The following is a 20,384-nucleotide window of genomic DNA, read 5'->3' on the forward strand; positions in this document are numbered from 1 at the left end:
CAAGGATATGGTTTTTCCAGTAATCATGTATGGATGTGAGAGTTGGACTATAAAGAAAGCTGAGCACTGAACAACTGATGCTTTTGAATTGTGGTGTTGGAGAAGACTCTTGAGAGTCCCTTGGACTGCAAGGTGAGCCAACCAGTCCATCCTACAGGAAATCAGTCCTGAATATTCATTGGAAGGACTGATGCTGAAGCTGAAACTTCAATACTTTTGCCACCTGATGCGAAGAACTGACTCATTTGAAAAGACCCTGATGCTGGGAAAGATTGAAGGCAGGAGGAGAAGGGGATGACAGAGGATGGCATGGTTGGATGGTATCACTGACTCAATGGACATGAGTTTGAGTAAACTCTGGGAGTTGGTTATGGACAGGGAGGCCTGGCGTGCTGCAGTTCATGGGATCTCAAAGAGTCAGACATGACTGAGTGACTGAATTGAACTGAACCAGCAAAGCCCAAGAATACTGGAGTGGTTAGCCTATCCCTTTTCCAGCAGATCTAGAAACCACAGCTATTTTCATATCATAGCCATATCATGTAGTGCTGTAGGTAATCTCAAAATATCTCTAACTCTTAGCACCACCTTAAAATTATAGTTGTAGATCCATCACTGGAACTATCAACATTTTAACAAAAATAACACATATCACATAGAAATTGGTTTTAATATTTAATTGATTTTAAATATTTTAATATTTAGATAGCTGAATTTTAATCTAAATTAATTTCCCTTGTCATTCTATATATTTTATTTCATTTCTGAGAAATATTCTGAGAAAAGGCCCATAGACTTCAGGTCTATGGCTGACTGGCTGTGGGGTTCACAGCACCGATAAGGTTAAGAATCCCTGAAGTAGTGAGAAGGTTGAGGGAGAGAGCAGTGCTTTTTTCAGGAAGAGGAAAAGTTTATGCTTTATTTTAAGCACTTCATCTTGATGCTTCAACTTATACATGTTTCTTTAAAAGGAAATGTTGGTAGGTATGGAGACTAAATATGTACACAATGGTTTTGTGTCATACAGTGAAATATAGTGAATAATATATAGTCACTATGTTTTGACAGGGATATGTTCCTGGGAAGCAAATCTATTGATTAGGCATATTAATAACTCACTGAATTTCTGGGCCTAACAAAAAGGTATGTCGTGACACTGAATTCTGCAGCTAGTTGTGGTATGCTAAAGGCCAAAGAAAGATGCCTGAAATATGTATTTGCAACCTTTTCTTGCATAAGTAGAAAGCTAATGATCAATTAAGATTAACCAACATTTGCCTTATATCCATGTTAGTGGTTGTAATAGATGCTGGAAATACACAATATGCTAAAATTGTATCAAGCATTAATGGTAGCTGCAGGCAGCTTTGGAAAGAGCACTTGACCAGGAGTCCATAGCCTCAAGTCATAAGCCCAAGTCTGACACTAGTATCTGTGTTACATTGTGCATGTTGATTATGGGTAAAATGGAGATAATGACTCTTGTTCTAACTTGTCTCCTAAGTTTGCTCTAAGGATATAAATGACAACATCAAATGTCAAGATGTTTAGGAAGGCTTGAAACATAATACATATATTGTTTCATGGAGATAACAGTAAAATATTGATATTATATTTTATGTTATGATTATAGAAGCAACAGTGAAAGATTTCTTTCCTTGTACTGTAAAATATATTGAATATAAAGCCTATTAGGAAAATAGGACTGAAAAATACATCATTATGTATTAAAACATAAAAGGCAAATATAGCATATGACTATATCGATAACATAGGGGTTAAATTCCTACAAGACTGAAGACACTGAACAATTGTTATCCTAAGACACTGTTTGATTCCATAAGAAAATCATTTCCCTATGGTGGGCAGCAAGCTTTCAAGTATGACCTGTAGGAGCAGTAGCACAAGACAACAATGGATTTATGTATGTGCTATTTAGATTTAGTGGCCCTAAGATCACAAAAAAACACATTTAATTAGCAAAGTGCATTCAGTTCTAAAATTTAGATCACTTTCTCCAAATAACCTTGTTCTTCAGAGAAATCATACAAGTGCATGTTGACAAATACTGCAGACAATGGGAAAAAGAGACCAGTCTCAGGTTTTTCTTCTTAAAAACAACTATTCTTTTTAATTATGCTTTTCATTATAACCTAGCAGAGAGGATTTAAGTACTAGCCCGGGTCTTCCATTATCTAGCTCAATGTTGAAAGTTTATTTCTACAGTAAAATACACCTTTCACATTCTGGATGTTGTTGCATAAATCAAACAAAGAGAGCTGCGTTCCAATTCTCTCCATTATCACAGAAGCATACAAGTTACTCACCAGAACAGTCTTCCATTTATAGCTTGAAGTGTTTTTCAACCTCAAGTATGTCTAGAAACATTCTTAAGCCAAGGCTACCGTGATTATACCTATTAAGAGTTTTATTCTTTTTAAATTATCTAAGCCAAATGGAGTTCAAAATGCTGACCCTTGACTGCCAACTGGAATAATCCCTAACCCTCAATCATTTGCTAAAAGAGACAAATGAGCTAAATTTGAGTTCTGAAACTACCACCTCTGAATAAAAAGAAAAAAATAGCAAAGCTTAATATGCCTCTGGGAAAGACACAGTTAATGGTAGAGAACTGTGGGCTCTAACCTGCTTATGTTCATTGCTTCCCAAGTATAGACACTGCACAGAGATACCGAGACATACGTTTATTAACTCACCCAGATGGACCTGAGTGACTTAACATTCTAAAATGAGGAGAAGCAAAACTCGGTCAATTCTCCCCGCATCCTAGACGGTGCACACACACCCACTAAACCACACCCTTGACAAGTATAAAATCTACAAGTCCTTAAACAATTTTGTAGCCATCAATTACAAATTAATGAAACCTACTGAGGCAGAAGCACAAAGACACACAGTTCAAGATTTAAGCACCGAAGCAAGGCAGACGCCTGATAGAAGGAGTCAGAAGTTCCAAAATGGAAAGGATTGTATCCTGGACACCAAAGCAGACCATTGGTTTCTGTAGCACAGCAAATGATTTGAAAGACCGTTCTCCCTTGCCACCCAAATTGCTAAATATTAAAGCTGAATATTTCCAGTCCTCTATAAGCTTGTCCTGATAGTGGACAAAGCTTTGGTCAATGGTTTTGTTCTTGCTGGCTGGCTTTAAGGGCTTTGCTCCCAAAGAAGTTCTAAGCATCCTTCCTTTTCCCATATTCTTGGGAAAGGGATGTTTTGTTCACTTCATGTGAGCTTAGATTTATGAGGTGTTAAGAAACAGGAATTTGGGGGTCCTTCAAGTTATCTTCCTAGATTTAACACAGCAGGCGAGGTGACACAGGGTCTTGGCCCAGGTTAACACATTTGGGCTAACACATTTGAGCTGTTTGTTACTCTAATCAAGCTGATGCCTCCAATGAAAGCAAGAACAAAGCAACAACTCAGGAAGTCTTCCCCTCACTGTCCCTGCCCCCCAAACACAGCCCATCCCTTCCTGAGTCCAGGCTCCTGAGTTCAGAAACTAGCCTTGAATGGGGAGAGCGGCACCTCTTTCTCAGCTGCAGGCTGTGTTTGGAAAGGATGGATTTTTCCCAGTTTCTGATAAGCCCGAGACATTGTGACTGTCACTCTGAGGGTGAGCCACAGGGGGTTCAAAAGAAGAAATGCGATTTATAAACAGATACATGAGAGGGGGAAGAGGACACGAAGTCAGGAGAGCGAGTGCACTAATATCAAAGACCATCCTGGGTGGACCACTCTCCCTGTGCCGGTAAGAGGCTCCTAGGCTATTTTAATTATAAATATTTATATCCATGGAAGCAAATTCAGAAGGATTTATATCTCTGGGGAGTGTAGATCAATAGATCTAAGCAAGCCTCCTCTCCAGGCTGACCACTTAACACTGTTATCACTGATTAGGGCGGCTCAGCCCTCAGGGAGGGTGTCGGTTCTCCTCTTGTCCTCTGGAGGTCCACCCCACTCTTGGCCCCAAGAGGAAATCAATAACAAGACGCAGGGATCGATATTTAGGACACCTGCTTGGCTGTAGTGGCTCACCAAAGATCAGAGTTTGGTTAGCCCTTGTCTGTCTCACAAACTCCCATTCTTCCCTCACGGCCCCTCCAGCTTCTCAGATCTGCTCCGGGGGTGAGGGAGGCATCCTGTTTTTGATGTTTAACTCATTAACTGAAATTAGCAGAAATGCTGGTAACTCTTCCAAGGAAGGAAAGACAGACTTGGTTATCATTTGCCTCACTTTCCGAAAGTGAGGAAACTTACCAGACCTCGAGGATTGGGTCATTTCCTGCCCCATGGCCCGTGGCATGTGTCCTGCTGCCGACCATCCGGCTACCAAGTTCTGTCGGAGCGGCTGGAGCGGGCTGGGTTTCTGTTCCAGGTCTGCCTGCGTCTCCCTATGCTTGGTCTGCAGTTGATAGATCCTCTGCTCCTGAAGCATCCAGCTATTGACCCGCCCAGGAAAGAAAGAAAAAAATGGGGAAAAAAAATCAATTAATACTAAATGGCTTAACAAAACCCTGCATAGCACAGGCCTGAAGCTTACAGGGTAGGAGTTGGTGTGGTCTCAGTGGAAGTGGTTGTGGGGACAGGCTCAGCCAGCTAGAAAAGCTGATGTTCCAGGGACAGGAAGCCAATATGGTAGGCGTGATCACACATATACGCTCACATACACACACACACACACACACACAAACACATGGCAGCTCGGTCTGACATGCCTTATTCTGGGAGAAAAGAGGACAGTGCAGGTACATGTTCATTGTGAGCTGGTGGAAGGCAAACCATTCACCGAAACAGAAGAAGGACTGAAATCAAACTGATAGAAAGGGTGGGTATTTTTCTATTTTCTGGGGCTTTTTGGGAGGTGGTTGTGGTGGTGGGTGTAGAAAGAGAGGAGATATTTTGTTGTGAAAAGGTAATACCGTTTACGTGTTGCAGGAGTGTCACCCCAGGCATTTCTTCGTGCGTCTCCCTATTACACCATCACATGCAGAACCACACGAAGCTTTTTTTAAGGGAGGGGGGCAAGAAAATGGGGGAGCATCATACCTCAGCTGACAGGCCCTTTCTCTTCTGCACGATCTGGCTTTGAAGGCTCAGGATTTTTTTGCATCTCGCTGTTCCAGCTGTAAAGAGTTTACATAGGGAGGGAGCAAGGAAGGATCATGAATGTCAACCAATGAGCAATTAGCATGACAAGACTAAAGTATTGATCCACTAAAGCTCACTGCACGGCTGTAGCCACAGAGGTAGAGCGGCTCCCCTGTCACTAACTCCAACAGTGCATTTCAGAAGCCTGTAATGTAGGGCTGTAATGTAGAACTACTCTTGTAACTCCGGCCCCTTCTCAGGTCAGGGGAGGGTGGCACTCTCTTGTTGCTCACCTGTAGCTTTTGAGGGTCTCCATCCCTGGGCAGAAAGCAGAGGGTACCATAAAAGATGGAAAGATTTTGGTTGTCCTACTTCATTCATTTTTAAAAATACAGTTCCTTCCTGATGGCACCAGGCAGTTCTATGTATTGATTGGAGAAGGGCGAGGGCGAAATCCTGGCCTGACAGCTGGGGCTGGAACTAGTGTGGTTCACCACTCTGCATGGTCAGGGGCAAACTGCCTTCTGTAGTATCAGCTTCTAGGCCAGTCCAGATACACACTTTCTGAGCACATTTGATTCAGTTTAGATGTTAAGCATCAAAATAGGAGGGGAAAATGTGCTATTTCACTAAAGAAGCATCCTTATTCCTAGGTGTAAGACTATGGAAATGGCAACCCACTCCAGTATTCTTGCCTGGGAAATCCAACAGGCTGAGGAGCCTGGTGGGCTACAGTCCATGGGATCACAAGGAGTCACTCAGACATGACTGAGTGACTAATACTTTTTTAAGGCTATAATGCATCGAAAGAGAAAATGATGGTGCCTGCAACTTGGCAGATCTGGTGATTAGATGACACTAGACTGGTGAGGCATTACCCTGTAAGGTTCTCCATTCTCCGCTGATTCTTTCTCTTGTTGTTGTTTAGTCGCTAATTTGTGTCTGACTCTTTTGTGACCCCCATGGAGTGTAGCCTGCCAGGCTCCTCTCCATGGGACTTCCCAGGCAAGAATACTGGATTGTATTGCCATTTCCTTCTTCAGGAGATCTTTCTGATCCAGGGATCAAACCCGCATCTCCTGCATTGCAGGCAAATTCTTTACCACTGAGAAGGAGGGAAGCCTCCTTCTCTTGTTACTCTCAACCATATTCATGTTAACCTTACTTCTACTTTGCCCCCTATCCATTCCATGCCTTCCCTAAATTCACTTCTTAAATTGCTTTTCCAATTTTTTTCATACTCTTCTTTAAATATCCACTAGGAGCCCATTTCTTCTAGGAAGTCTTCCAAATAGTGGGGATCATATAGTCCTGTGTGAGCTTCTAATATGTGCCCAGAACTTCTCTATCATGATGAACAGTACAGCTACAGTCTCTGTGCTCAAAGAACTTACAGCCTAGCTGAATCAAGGAGGTACCCATTGACAACAAAACTATCTGTCCAGCCTCCACCCTCCATCACCTATCCATCCTCTGTCCACTTGCTGATTCACTCAATCTGTGTTTATTGAGAATTTCCTATTGTCAGGAATTCTTTGCTGAAAATACAATGGTGTGGCAGAGACTTGTGCGTATGTGTGTGCTCAGTTGCTCAGTCGCGTCCAACTCTTTGTGATCCCATGGACTGTAGCCCGCCAGACTCCTCTGTCCATGCGATTTCCCAGGAAAGAATACTGGAGTGAATTGCCATTTCCTCCTCCAGGGGATCTTCCTGATCCAGGGATCAAACTCGTATCTCCTGTATTAGCTGGTGGATTCTTTACCACTGCACCACCTTGAAAGCTCAGAAGAAACTTGAGTGCCTGCTAATAACCATTTTCTCCTCTTCTTTCTGAATACATAGGTAATCTTTTATTTCCCAGTTCCTCTGACTGAGTTCCACCCAGTGGAATGTGTGTGGATATGATGCAGGCTTGGCTTGGCTCATAAAAATCTCCCACATGACCCTTTATTCTCTTTTCCTTCCACTGTGACTTTGATGGCAACAGGTTGAGATCTAAAGGGTGAGTGAACTAGGGGAACATGAAAGTGTTAACAGAAACGGGGAAGAGAATGCGCAAAGTTGCTGTTGTAAGATGGAGTGAGGTACATTCTAGGAATGGAAAGAACACTAGTGTAAGTAGAAAACAGAGAATGAGAAGGGATATGGTGCAATGTGAGAATGGGGAAGCAGGTAATGTCCATTCAGGGGCTTGTAGGTTGTGGATTTTAGTTTCCACCCTAAGATCATTAGGAAGCAACTCCAGTTTTAAGTAAGACTGATAACAAAATCATATTTGTATGTTGAAAAGTTCTCTCTGGCTGCAGCATGAAGAATGAAGTGATAGCTCCATTCCAGCCATATGTTGGAACAGATACCCAAAAAAGGCTTCCACCAAAAAATGTTAAGATGTTCCAAATAAAATAGAACATACATTCTTTTTTTTTTTTTTTTTTTTTACATTCTTTTAAATAAGTGGCTAAGAGGAATTCCTTGGCGGTCCAGTGGTTGTAACTCAGCTCTTTCACTGCTGGGGCCCAGGTTTGATCCCTGGTCAAGGAACTAAGGTCCTGCAAGCTTCATAGCATGACCAAAAAGAGGGTTAAGCTTGCAAGTACAGAACCCTCCAAGTTCCAGATGCAATGAGGGAACCGAAATGAGAAGAGTAAGCCATGGAACATGTATCTGCGTTGAAGGGCACTGCCCAGTTTCAGTGATCACAGGGATTAGTTTTAAACCCCTATACAGGGACAGGGCCCACGAAAGTTAGGAATTTGGAACTGATCATCCCGACGTAAAACAGTGACCCTTAAAATGATGGCCTAGGGAAAATAAACCCATATGTTGTCTTTTCTTGGCCCAAGGGTGGGAAAAAAGTCTCCCCTGAGAATCTGTGTCTATGCTTTACAGGCTTGGAAATTTAAGAATTAAAATCAAACTTGGTCTCAAGCTAGTAATATCCCTGTGACATATGGCAGCAGCAAATCCAAAAAAATGCTCCGGAGAGCCACAGCTTCATATAGGTCACCTAGGTTTCTTGTAGAGAATGCCCTGTCAAAGATGTATCAACTATGTGTTATAAATGTGTTATAGATGTGTTATGAAACTAAAAGCCATGAGTGAGAGGGATAGGCAAAGCAAACAGCAGATTTAGACCACTGAGAACTTCAGAACTTTGGGTGACAGGACAACCTGGACTGCGAAAGAAGTATATTGAAAGTGATTAAAGACATAAAAGAAGATATCAAAATCACACAAAAAATAGCAAGACATTATGAAAAAAAGAAAGTGAACCGGAGAGGGATAAGAATAATGCATTGGGATCAAGAGTGACTCTCTAATCAAATGTGCAGGACTCTTGGTACATATCGGGATTTAGGAAGCAGTCATCTTTATCTTTTCTCTCTTTATGTTAAATGTTATTTATATAGGACAAACCTCTCCCTTGCTTTGTTAGTGACATCTAAAACGTAAGGGCATAATGAGTGCCCCAAAGCCAGGAAGCATTTTCCATATTCGAAACTGGATGGTCAGCTCATAAGACATTCTCTGTTATGACTGCTGAAATGTCTCATAAAGGAAAATATTAATATCATCTCAGTGTGATTCCTTTGCTTCTTTGCACTCTTCAGTTCAGTGTTCTCTTTCCAGCTGGGCACAAATTGAGGACACTGGCCTTTTCAATGGTGGACAAAGAGCCATAAGGGGAGGGAGGTGGCAAGCATCAAAGGAAAGCTCAAAATAAGGAAGGCTCATTATTTTATAAGAACTTTTTTTATTGCTACTGTTTCAAAAATTATTTCTATGCCTCACAAAAGAACTAGGAATAAGCAATATGGTAACATCAAGAGGTTACCAGGTCAGTCTAAGCTGCTGCTCTGGAGGGACCAATGTTGCTTCACAAATCCCAAGAAGTTCCTTTATGGACGCAGGCTTGATCTACAATAAGGGTTTTTGGTAGCGGAGAGACTTATATGGAACTAGACAATTCCTGATGCAAAGAACTGACTCACTGGAAAAGATCTTGATGCTGGGAAAGATTGAAGGCAGGAGGAGAAGGGGACGACAGAGGATGACATGGTTGGATGGCATCACCGACTCGATGGACATGAGTTTGAGCAAGTTCCAGGAGTTGGTGATGGATAGGGAAGTCTGGCGTGCTGCAGTCCATGGGGTTGCAAAGAGTTGGACACTGCTGGGCAACTGAACTGAACTGAGACCATTCCAAGCATGAGGAATCAGGTCAATTTCACTCATCTCTGTCTTGTGAGACACTGATCATCATCACTATCATCATTACCTTTTATTGAAGTTTAGCTACCTGCTAGACAACATGTTATTTGATTTACCATCAGAAAGCCTCTGCAGAGTGGGGATTAATATCCCCTGATGACAGATACAAAAAATGAAATCACCCAAATGTTCTCATATTATATTAGAACCAGCATAAGATAAATGCCCTTAGCCTCTCCTTGGCTGGTTTCAGTTCAGTTCAGTTCAGTCACTCAGTCGTGTGCGACCCCATGAACCGCAGCATGCCAGGCCTCCCCGTCCATCACCAACTCCCTGAGTCCACCCAAACCCATGTCCATTGAGTTGGCGATGCCATCCAGCCATCTCATCCTCTGTCGTCCCCTTCTACTCCTTGCTTTTTATTTATTTATTTTTTTGTCTCTACTTTTTAATATGCTGTCTAGGTTGGTCATAACTTTCCTTCTAAGAAGTAAGCGTCTTTTAATTTCATGGCTGCAGTCACCATCTGCAGTGATTTTGGAGCCCCCCAAAATAAAGTCAGCCACTGTTTCCACTGTTTCCCCATCTATCTGCCATGAAGTGATGGGACCAGATACCATGATCTTAGTTTTCTGAATGTTGAGCTTTAAGCCAACTTTTTCACTCCCCTCTTTCACTTTCATCAAGAGGCTCTTTAGTTCTTCTTCACTTTCTGCCATGAGGGTGGTGTCATCTGCATATCTGAGGTGATTGATATTTCTCCGGCAATCTTGATTCCAGCTTGTGCTTCCTTCGGGGCAAAGTCATTCATGGGATCCTCAAGAGGCTCAGTGGTAAAGAATCTGCCTGCCAGTGCAGGAGATGAAGGAGACATGGGTTTGATCCCTGGGTTGGGAGGATCCCCTGGAGGAGGAAATGGAAACCTACTCCAGTATTCTTGCCTAGGAAAACCTATGGAGAGAGGAGCCTGGCAGGCTACAGTCCAGGGGGTCACAAACAGCTGGACACAACTGAGTGATTGAGCATTCATGTAAAGTCATTCATAGCCCTAAGAAGGAAAGGGGCTGATAGGGAATTTCTTTCTTCATGAGCTTTCAGAGATGATTGTGTTCTGAGCAGCCAAAATAAAGAGAATTGAACTCAATAATTGTCTTTCACCTGCTCACAAATGCACATTTACTCCAGTTGGAGAGAGATACTTGAAAAATATTGCTTTATAGAATTTGGTTTATTGCTGGAGGTGCTTTCAATCAGCTATTTATCATACAGATGGGCAGTATCAAACTGTAAGTGCCTCTCCTTTCTGTCCACTCTCAGTTTCTGTATGTTCTTTTTTAAGTTTGTTTATTTATTTTTGGTTGTTCTTGGTCTTCATTGCTGCTCGCAGGCTTTTCTATAGTTCTAGCGAGTGGGGGCTACCTTTTAGTTGTGGTGCACGGCAGTAGCTTCTATTATTGCAGAGCATGGGCTTCTCTAGAGCGAGCCTGCTCCAAAGATGTGGCGCAAGGGCTTAGTTACCCCATAGCATGTGGGATTTTCCCAGACAAGGAATTAAACTCATGTCCCCTGCATTGGCAGGCAGATTCTTAACCACTGGACCACCAGAGAAGTCCTGTATATTCTTTAAAAGAGTGGCTATTTATCCCTGTATTTGCTTCTTGCATTTTGCTCTCTCCTCTGTCTGTGACTGGAGAACGCAATGGCACCCCACTCCAGTACTCTTGCCTGGAAAATCCCATGGACGGAGGAGCCTGGTAGGTTACAGTCCATGGGGTCGCTAAGAGTCGGACATGACTGAGCGACTTCACTTTCACTTTTCCCTTTCATGCACTGGAGAAGGAAATGGCAACCCACTCCAGTATTCTTGCCTGGAGAATCCCAGGGATGGCGGAGCCTGGTGGGCTGCCGTCTATGGGGTCGCACGGAGTTGGACACGACTGAAGTGACTTAGCAGCAGCAGCAGCTGTCTGTGACTTACCCCCTTGCTCATATTCCTGTCCCTTCCCCACAGATTTTCTTTAACACTGTATGTGGATAAATCACACATACACATGTGCACATTATGAATCTGTGCAATATAGAATACAACTTGGTTTTTATTTGAACCTTTTCTAAGAGATGAGTCCTAATGATATTCCCACCATCAGGTAATTAGTAGATTTGGGCTGGGAGCTTGATGGCTCTTAGGTCAAGGAGTAAATAGCCAGTGATTACAGAATGCAGTAAAGAAAGGCTGGAGGAACAGTGTATCAATAGCTATAACAAATCATAGAGTTCCTGTTAATAGTTGATACAACTGGAATCATCTCAATACGTGATTTGAGGTTTTCAGTCTTTATGGTGTTCTTTCTCATACTAAAGCAAAGTTTACCTAAGAGACAATGCCTTATTTTACAATCTCTTGGTACTGGTCCATTTTGAGCCCACAAGCCCTATTTCAAGTGAATGTTTACATATAATGTCTATCATCATTGTCTTTATATATATAGCAGCATCTCGTGTTTATAGATATTGTGGTTTTTAAGATTTGTCCTCTCATCTGTTTAATTTTCTTGTCCTAGTTATAACCAGTTCCTACTGATAGTGAGAGATGCTTTATTGTTAAAGTTTTTTTTTACCTATTAAAATAAGTTTCTGGATATCAGGCCTTAAAATCCTATCTCCATTTCTTCTTGAAGGGAAAATCAGAAAGAAACCATTTTGTAAATTATGCCTTGCACATAATAGGAATTCAATCAATATTGATTTCTTCAGTTTTCAAAGCAATATTTTGATTCAAGTTGTACTGGAGGGATAAACACAAATGGCATTGTGTTTATTGTGTGCTCAGTGATGGAAAAATGATGTTTGCACAATACCCAACAATGCATCAAATGCACCAAAATAAATTTCAGATAAATTAAAAACATACAAATAAAACCACAAAATTACTAGAAGAAAGGAGACAATTAAAAAGGATAATATTGGAGTGAGAAAAGTCTTTGCAAATATGAGACAAAACCCAGAAGTCATAATATAAGGATTCAAAACTTCACTATAATAAACATAAGACAAATTTCTATACAGCAAAAATCATCATAATCAAAGTAAAAAGAGAGATGAAAGATTGGGAGGTTCTATAATTCATATCATAAACAAGTTGCCAATTTCTATAATATATAAAGACCTGGTTGAAATCAATGTATAAAAGTTTAATAACCTAATGGAAAACAAGCAAGTAGTTCATAAGAAAAACAATTTCACTCAAAGCTAGAGAAATGCAAATTAAATCCTCACTGAGACACCATTTTATACTTAATATATTGGCAAAACTCCCAAATTATTGACAAAACAATTCACTGGTGAAGATGTGGCAAAGCAAACTTTTTCAGATATTGCTGATGGGGGTAGAAACCAGCACCAAACTCTATGGGATGTAATTTTCCAAGATACATTAAAATTACATGTACATACCCTTTGGCCTAGCTAGTTCAGTTCTATAATTTATCCTACTGATACACCTGCACACACATGGAAGACGGCACATGTAAAAGGCTATGCATTGCAGCTTTGTAATAGTAAAGGACTAGAAACTACCTAAATGTCTCTCAGGAGGAGACTAGTTAAATACATAATGGTTTAACAATAGGATATCATGAAGCTGTAGAAATGACTGATGACTCTCCTACATTGAAATTCTTTCTCTGAATCCATTTCAGGAAAATAAAACAGATAGCAGGAGAAGTCCAGAAAAACCATAAATACCCGTAAACACGATGTCAAAAAAAAGTGCAGAGCAGGGTATAAGGTATGTTATTTGTGTAAAAATGGGGAGGGCTGTATATGCATACAGGTATTTGCTTGTATGGGCTTCCCAGGGGGCGCTAGTGGTAAAGAACCCACCTGCCAGTGCAGGAGACCTAACAGACAAGGGTACCATCCCTGGGTCCAGAAAATCCCCTGCAGGAGGGCATGGCAACACACTCCAGTATTCTTGCCTGGAGAAGCCCATGGATAGAGGAGCCTGGAGGGCTACAGTCCATAGGGTCGCAAAGAGTTGGACATGACTAAAGTGACTTAACACGCATGCACATTTGCTTGTATATGCATACAATAACTCTAGAAGGACACACAAAAACTGGATATCATGGATTGCCATTGAATGAAGTAACTGGGTAGGTGGGAGACACAGAACAAGAGAATTTTCACTGTGTACCTTTTGTACTTCTAACAGTGATTCCATATTTTAAAAGTTAATTAGTTAAAAAAAAAACTTTCATACGTAGGCACATGCATAGCTACACATACACAGCAGAACAAACTTAACTTGCTATCAGACTTCAGATCTAAAAAGATAAATAAATTCCCAGCATGCTAGCTTCTTGGCAAGGCTAACGGGCCTTGGGAATTAATGACACACATGTTATAATTAGGGTTAGGTGGGATTCATCAGCAAGCAGGATGGCTGAGTGGTTAAGGTGCTGGACTTAAGATCCAATGGGCTAGTGCCTTGTGGGTTCGAATCCCACTCTCGGTAGATTCAGTTTTGGGACCTCCCTGGTGGGTCCAGTGGCTAAGATGCCACACTCCCAATGCAGGGGGCCCAGGTTCCATCCCTGGTCAAGAAACTAGATTCCACATGCCACAACTAAGATCCCAAATGCCACAATGAAGATCCAATGCAGTCAAAATAATAAATATTTGGGCTTCCCAGGTGGTGCTAGTGGTAAAGAACCCGCCTGTCAATGCAGGAGATGTAAGAGACATGGGTTCGATCCCTGGATTGAAAAGATCCCCTGGAGAAAGAAATGGCAACTTGCTCTAGTATTCTTGCCTGGAGAATTCCATGGACAGAGGAGCCTGGTGGGCTACAGTCCATGGGGTTGCAAAGAGTCAGACACGACTGAAGTGACTAAGCATGCATGCGTCAGCCAAATATGGCTGTCTCCTGAACTCCTAGCACTTTACCACACACACTTGTTGAATGAAAAAATGAAAACTGAAGGACAAGCAACAGCTAAACAGCAAATGGACTTTGCGAATGATCCCAACTACCAGTGCAGTAAAAATAAACACAGTTGTAATGCTTAGTAAGTCTGGAGACATGGTTTCCACTGCATAGCTGTGGGCTTGGTAAAGTAAGACACCTGGACAGGAAGAGGTGGCTGTCACATTAGTGAACAGTGAGTGTGGACTAGATCATTTCCAATGCTCCTTCCAGTTGCACTTTGCCTTCAGCTATCCCAACCGCAATACTCTTTCCCAGAGTGTGTGACTAAGCTCTTCACTGTCACGTGGTGTCCGGTCTCTGTCTTCCCAAACCTGGGAAGACCCCAGAGTTACGTTGCTCTCAGTCTTCTCCTCTTTGCCTTAAAACACACAAAAGTCTGCCCTCCAAAAAACCTTCTGAGTCACTATTTTATTTAATTCTCTCTTTCTCCCATTTCCCTCTTCCTTTTATCTTCCAAATTTTAAAATATGGGATTTATAACTGCTTCTCCCATGATTTAAATTTTGTTTGTGTGTCTGTTTCTCATTAATGCGAAATTGACATCACATTAAATTAACCATTTAGAGTGTACAGTTTAGTGGCATTTAGTTCATGCACAATGATGTCCAATTACCATCTCTATCTAGTTCTAAAATATTTTCATCACCCTCAAAGCAGACCTTGTACCCACTAAGCAGTCACTCCCTCCTCTCACCAGCCTCTGGCAACCATCTTCCACCTTTCTATGTCTATGGACTTAGCTATTCTGGATATTTCATTATAAATGGCATGTGACCTATGTAACCTTTGATGTCTGGTTTCTTTTGCTTAGTATAATTTTTTTTGAGGTTCACCCATGTTGTAGCGTATATCAGTGCTTCACTTCTTGTTATGGATGAATAATATTCCATTGTGTGGTTATACCATGTATCGTTTAACCATTCATCAGTTGGTGGAGATTTGTGTTGTCACTCCTCTTGGCTTTGTGAATAGTTCTGCTGTGGACATTCGTGAACACGTATATGTGTGAATATCTGTTATTCAATCATTCTGTAAACACCTAGGAGTGAGTTTGCTGGCTCAGACAGTTAATTGTATATTTAGCTATTTGAGGAACTTTTTGTGTTTGTCTTTTTTTTTTAGTAGTTTTTTTTTTTTTTTTTAATTTATTTACTTAATTTTGGCTGTGCTGGGTCTTCATTGCTGTGTGTAGGCTTACTCTAGTTGTGGTGAGCAGAGGCTATTCTCTAGTTGTGGTGTGCAGGCTTCTCACTGTGGTGGCTTCTCTTATTGTGGAGCACAGGCTCTAGTTGTGTGCACTTCAGTAACTGTGGTGGACAGGATTAGTTGCCCCGCGGCATGTGGAATCTTCCTGGACTGGGGATCGAATCCATGTCCCCTGCATTGGCTGGTGGATTCTTCACCACTGGACCACCAAGGAAGTCTCTTGTGTCTCTTTCTGAAGCAGCTTGCTTAGGCTCAGGTGCAGACATTCATTACAGGCTCATTCATTCAATAATTATTTATTACGTGCCTGCTAAGAAACAGGCCCTTTGCTCAGACACTGGAAGACTTGAGGGTGAGACACTTTATCCCTTGAAGGGTCTCATGGTCTGGCACAAAGAGGTAGATAGGAAAATGAACAAAATGTAAACTGGATAGCATCTTTCCAGTAACGAAAACCCTCCAGGAACTCATCATTGCACCCAGAAGAAACCTCCAATTCCATACTAGAAGCTTTACAACTCGGCCTGCACCTGCGACTCATGTAATCTCCATGTGGGAAAAATATGAAGCGTTATGGAAGTTCAGTGTTAGGAGAGAGAACTTCAAGGAAGAGATGAGATTTGGCTTGTCCCTTAGGTTAGCAGGAGGATTGCTATAGAAGCCAAATATGAATTCCTGAAGGGAGCCCACAAATGCATTTTTTCTTCTATTTTGGATTATTTTCCTTCTCTTAGAACCAACCCTCCTACTGAAAATGGACAACTGATCAATTTAGGCATGAATCTGGGGCAAAGTTTTAATCCTGCTTTCATTGATGAAAAGGAATTAATAATTTCCTGGAGGAAATGTTTCACTTTTATCCGAGATGTTAACATTTTGGGGGCAATGTAGTATTATTTGGGCTTCCCAGGTGGCTCAGCGGTAAAGAATCTGCCTGCCAATGCAGGAGACATAGGTTTGAGCCCTGGGTCGGGATGATCCCCTGCAGTAGGAAATGGCAGCCCACTCCAGTATTCTTGCCTGGAGAACCGCATGGACAGAGGATCTGATGGGCTACAATCCATAGGGTTGCAGAGTGAGACACGACTGAGTGACTTAGCATGCAGCATGATAGTATTATTTAGGAATTTGGCAAAGTAATTAACCAATGACTTATGCTAGTACACTTATACAACATAAAACCCTTGTTTACTTGATCATCAGAGCCATTATTAGTATCCTTAATTATTGAAGACATTTATACCTTAGATTTTAATGAATTGTTGGAAAAACTGCTGAAATTATGAAAGCCAATAAATTGCTTGAGCATTTTAAAAGAGTTAATGGAAATTTGCGCCAATTTAGATTACATAATCTCTTCTAAATTTTCACTCATCTCTACCATGTATACCAACGCCACTTTAACTGGTCTACCTCTAACATTTGCAGAACCTGGGGTGAGAGAGTCAATGGAAGTGTACATATTATACCATATATCTAAATGTTTAAGTTATATATCAAGTGAAATTTACTCAGTCCTGTCCAACTCTTTGAGTCCACCACGCTCCTCTGTCCATGGGATTGCTGAGTAAGAATACTGGAGTGGGTTGCCATTTCCTCCTATTTCAGGGCATCTTCCTGACCCAGGAATCAAACCTGCATCTCCTGCATTGCAGCAGATTCTTTACCATCTGAGACACCAGATTTTAAAGTTATATATCAAATGGTTGCATAAAATATATTCTATCTTCTTACTTGTATATTTGTGTGTGTATATACACACATATATGTACACACATGCATATCTTCATAACACCCTGGAAGGCCAGGTACTGTTAAAAATCCTTAGACTTTAGATCACAGCAGTGTGGGGAATCAACTCGCAGTCCCAGAGTCCAACCCATTTCCCTCCTCTTCCTACCCTGGTTTTGCTCCTTGCGATGAATGATTTCATGAACATGTATGTGAACACTCTGCCTGCACATCCAACATGCTCTAGCAAGCAGCTCTAGGGAAGAGTCCCATACAGGGCTCAGAAGCACACTTGAAACTGTAGAGTCCTGGGTAGTGGAGTGTGATCTGGAGGAGGGGAGGTCTGGTAAGCGATGAGTGGGTACCTCCCTTCATCTCATCCTCAAACAACGGGAAGGAATGAGATGCAGCCAGAGAAGGGCCAGAGCAGAGCCCTCTAAAATGGAGCCCAGAAGTGGGCCCCTCTTGCTACACTTCAGAAATCTCTTCTGTCCTCCTTGTCAACAGTGAAAAATTGTGTGAGTTCTTTAAATTATGCGGGCCTCGGTTTCCTGATCTGTAAAAGGGGTTACAAAGCTATTGCTTTTTGCTGCTGCTAACAGTAGCTGCTATTACTACTATTCAAGGTTGTTGAAAGGTCTAAATAAATTCAACAGTGTATGTGAGAGTGCTTTGTAAAAGTGCTATATACTAGAAATATACTATTATTACGTTGGGGGTTTTTTGTTTGTTTTAGATGTTACTAAAATCAAAAGGCAAAGCAGCTGCCGGCTGTGGACATGATCTCATGTTTTCATTAAAATATAAGTAAAAAAAAAAACTATGGAGAGCTGATGGCAAAGGAGGCAAAGGTTATTAAATATCCTTTAGGTTTTATTTTTCCTAAAACCTGCTTCCTCATTCCTTCAGGTCCAGACTGATTTCTTTCAAACCCCGAATTTGTGGACATGTGCTTGTTTGCATGGCTGACACAGGCCCCAGATTGACACCGGGTAAGAGACATTACTCTTCACCTGTAAGGCAGGGCAGCTCCTGCATTAAGCAGGAAGCAGGATGATATCTCATCCGTTCAGCCGGCAGAGAATATGCAGTGCACCTTTGTGGCAAAAGCAGGCGCCTGAATGAGTGGAGTGTGCAGGGGAATGAATTACACCATGAGCTTCTGTATCCATAAAAATGAGGCCGCTCTGGGGTCAGGAGGGTGGGTGATGTGTCACGGAGGCAGGTTAAATGGATTCGACCCTCCGGCTCACTGATTTGAAGCTGACAAAAGGGGCTGTGCTGTGGCTCTGGGCTCAGAATGAACTTACCATTGTCTCTGGCCATTTTGAACCAAGGAAGCCTCTGGGTTTTTCTTTTTTAGGATTGTACTTTCTTTCTTCTTTTAAAAACGCCATTTCATTCCTGTGGGTGCAGAAATCCAAATCGGTTTTATTTTCTGGAGTCGGGATTTTGGTAGTTTGGGGCACACCGCCTCCCCCTTTTAGCGTCTCGTTAAATAGAAACAAATTGGGCTATCTTTTTTTTTTTTTTTTTTTAGCTTTTCAAAAGCAATTACTTTCCTGTCATTTCTAGACACTCAGGCAGAAGAGTCTGCCTTGATTACCCACCCTTTCTCTCCCCTCCCCCCTTTCAAGTCCTCTGGCTTTTGCACTGCTAGGGAAGGATTCAATTAAATGAAGTGTCAATGGAGCTACAGTGGTTTCAGGTCAGAGATGTCAGTAAAAAAGCCATGGAGCTGTGCTGCCTCTGTGTATGTAAATGTGTATATTTATACTGGGGATGTCAACTTTCAGGACTCTCCTCCTCTGCTCTTCCCTGATCAAAGATGATTGCCGAGGCAATTACTGCAAAGGAAAAGAAAATCAGGGCCTCCCCTTCATCCTAGTGCTGTCGGAGTTTAATTGCTTGGAATAATAGAGCAGGAATCCCTTTCTTTTGCACATGATCATACTTAGCACACACGGACTTACACGCGTAGCTGTGCTAGGACACAAACACACCCGATGGCAATGCAGGAAAACATTCATGCACCCTTTAGCCCTGATGCCTGTATATGTACACAGAGCTGCTTGTGACACACACACAGACACACACAAACACACAAAGTACTGCATTCTCCGGCTAATTCGATAAAAGCAATTTGTAGTATCTGGCTCACATTAAACACTACGTTTTTATCCTCCTATAAAAGACTTAACAATTTATCCCTTTACCCAAAGACACATCTAAAGTTAAAAAAAAAAAAAAAAGGAGAGGCTATAGGGAGAAGTCACAGCATCAGAGAAGAAAATACACAAATTCTTCAAATTGTTTTTGCTGTTTAATTCTTCTGTACATACAGTCACAGAAGTCCTAAGTCGCTGCACAAACACTTCACATGTTAAAATCCCTCTCAAGCCCTTTTTGCTTTGTTGTAGGCAGTTACAAGGACCGGTTGAGTATTCTGTGCTATTCACTGTGTTCTAGGCTATTCTGCTTTTGTTCTCTTATGACATGAAGAGGGATTTTAACTTGCATCGACGAATACAAAGAGTGACATTCAAGGCAGAGAATCCTAGCTCTCTCTCTCTAATTAGTTCTGCTGTGCCCAGGCACTGGGAGTGTGTGTGGCTTCAGGGTAGGGTGAGTCCCTGGTCACGTTTAGAACACAGGCTCTAAAGCATCCGCGTGGCAGATTTAGGTTTTCATTTCAGGCTCCCAAGGGCTGTCAGATTTTAAATATTGTTATTTGGCCTAATTGGTTCTTCCTTTGATGACAAGAGAGTAAAGCAGGGGAAAAAATGCCCTCACAAACCTTGTCATCAACACAAAGGCATAACACAGACACTTGGCTTTGTGTTACGACCACTATAAGTTTTTCTTTTTCTTTTTGTGGACTAAGTAGTTAACTGTGTGTCTAAAGCATGCATCCACCCTTTCCAGGACAGTTAATAATAAATACAGCCTTTCAGAAAAAGGAATTAAAATTCTTTTCACTGTTGTGACTGTTGAAATTAATTTTTTTTTTTTTTTCTGAAAATTTCAGAAAATGGTGGTAGTAGATAAACCAAGTGGAAACCAAAAAAGATCCCAAAGCACCTTGTTTTAGAGATCTGGAGATAAATGTGGCTATGTGGATGGCTATACCAT

At 41.6% G+C, this 20,384-nt stretch overlaps 1 protein-coding gene and 1 non-coding gene across 2 annotated transcripts in view; one reads left to right on the forward strand and one right to left on the reverse strand.

Moving 5' to 3' along the window:
* PMFBP1 (polyamine modulated factor 1 binding protein 1) overlaps positions 1–20,384 on the reverse strand; it is a 443,606-nt gene that overhangs the window by 155,813 nt on the left and 267,409 nt on the right. The window contains exons 12-14 of the mRNA XM_081512569.1: positions 18,563–18,656; positions 5,071–5,147; positions 4,282–4,463 (exon numbers count right to left, since the gene is read on the reverse strand). The gene's annotated coding sequence lies outside the window, so the exon portion shown is untranslated. The remainder of the gene's footprint in view (positions 1–4,281; positions 4,464–5,070; positions 5,148–18,562; positions 18,657–20,384) is intronic.
* On the forward strand, positions 13,760–13,841 carry TRNAL-UAA (transfer RNA leucine (anticodon UAA)). Its single transcript has one exon. It is a non-coding gene; the product is annotated as a tRNA-Leu (tRNA).

The sequence above is a fragment of the Giraffa tippelskirchi genome, chromosome 7 (assembly GCF_054371585.1).
Source record: "Giraffa tippelskirchi isolate mGirTip1 chromosome 7, T2T-mGirTip1v1.2.pri, whole genome shotgun sequence".
NCBI classification, from domain to species: Eukaryota; Metazoa; Chordata; class Mammalia; order Artiodactyla; family Giraffidae; genus Giraffa; species Giraffa tippelskirchi.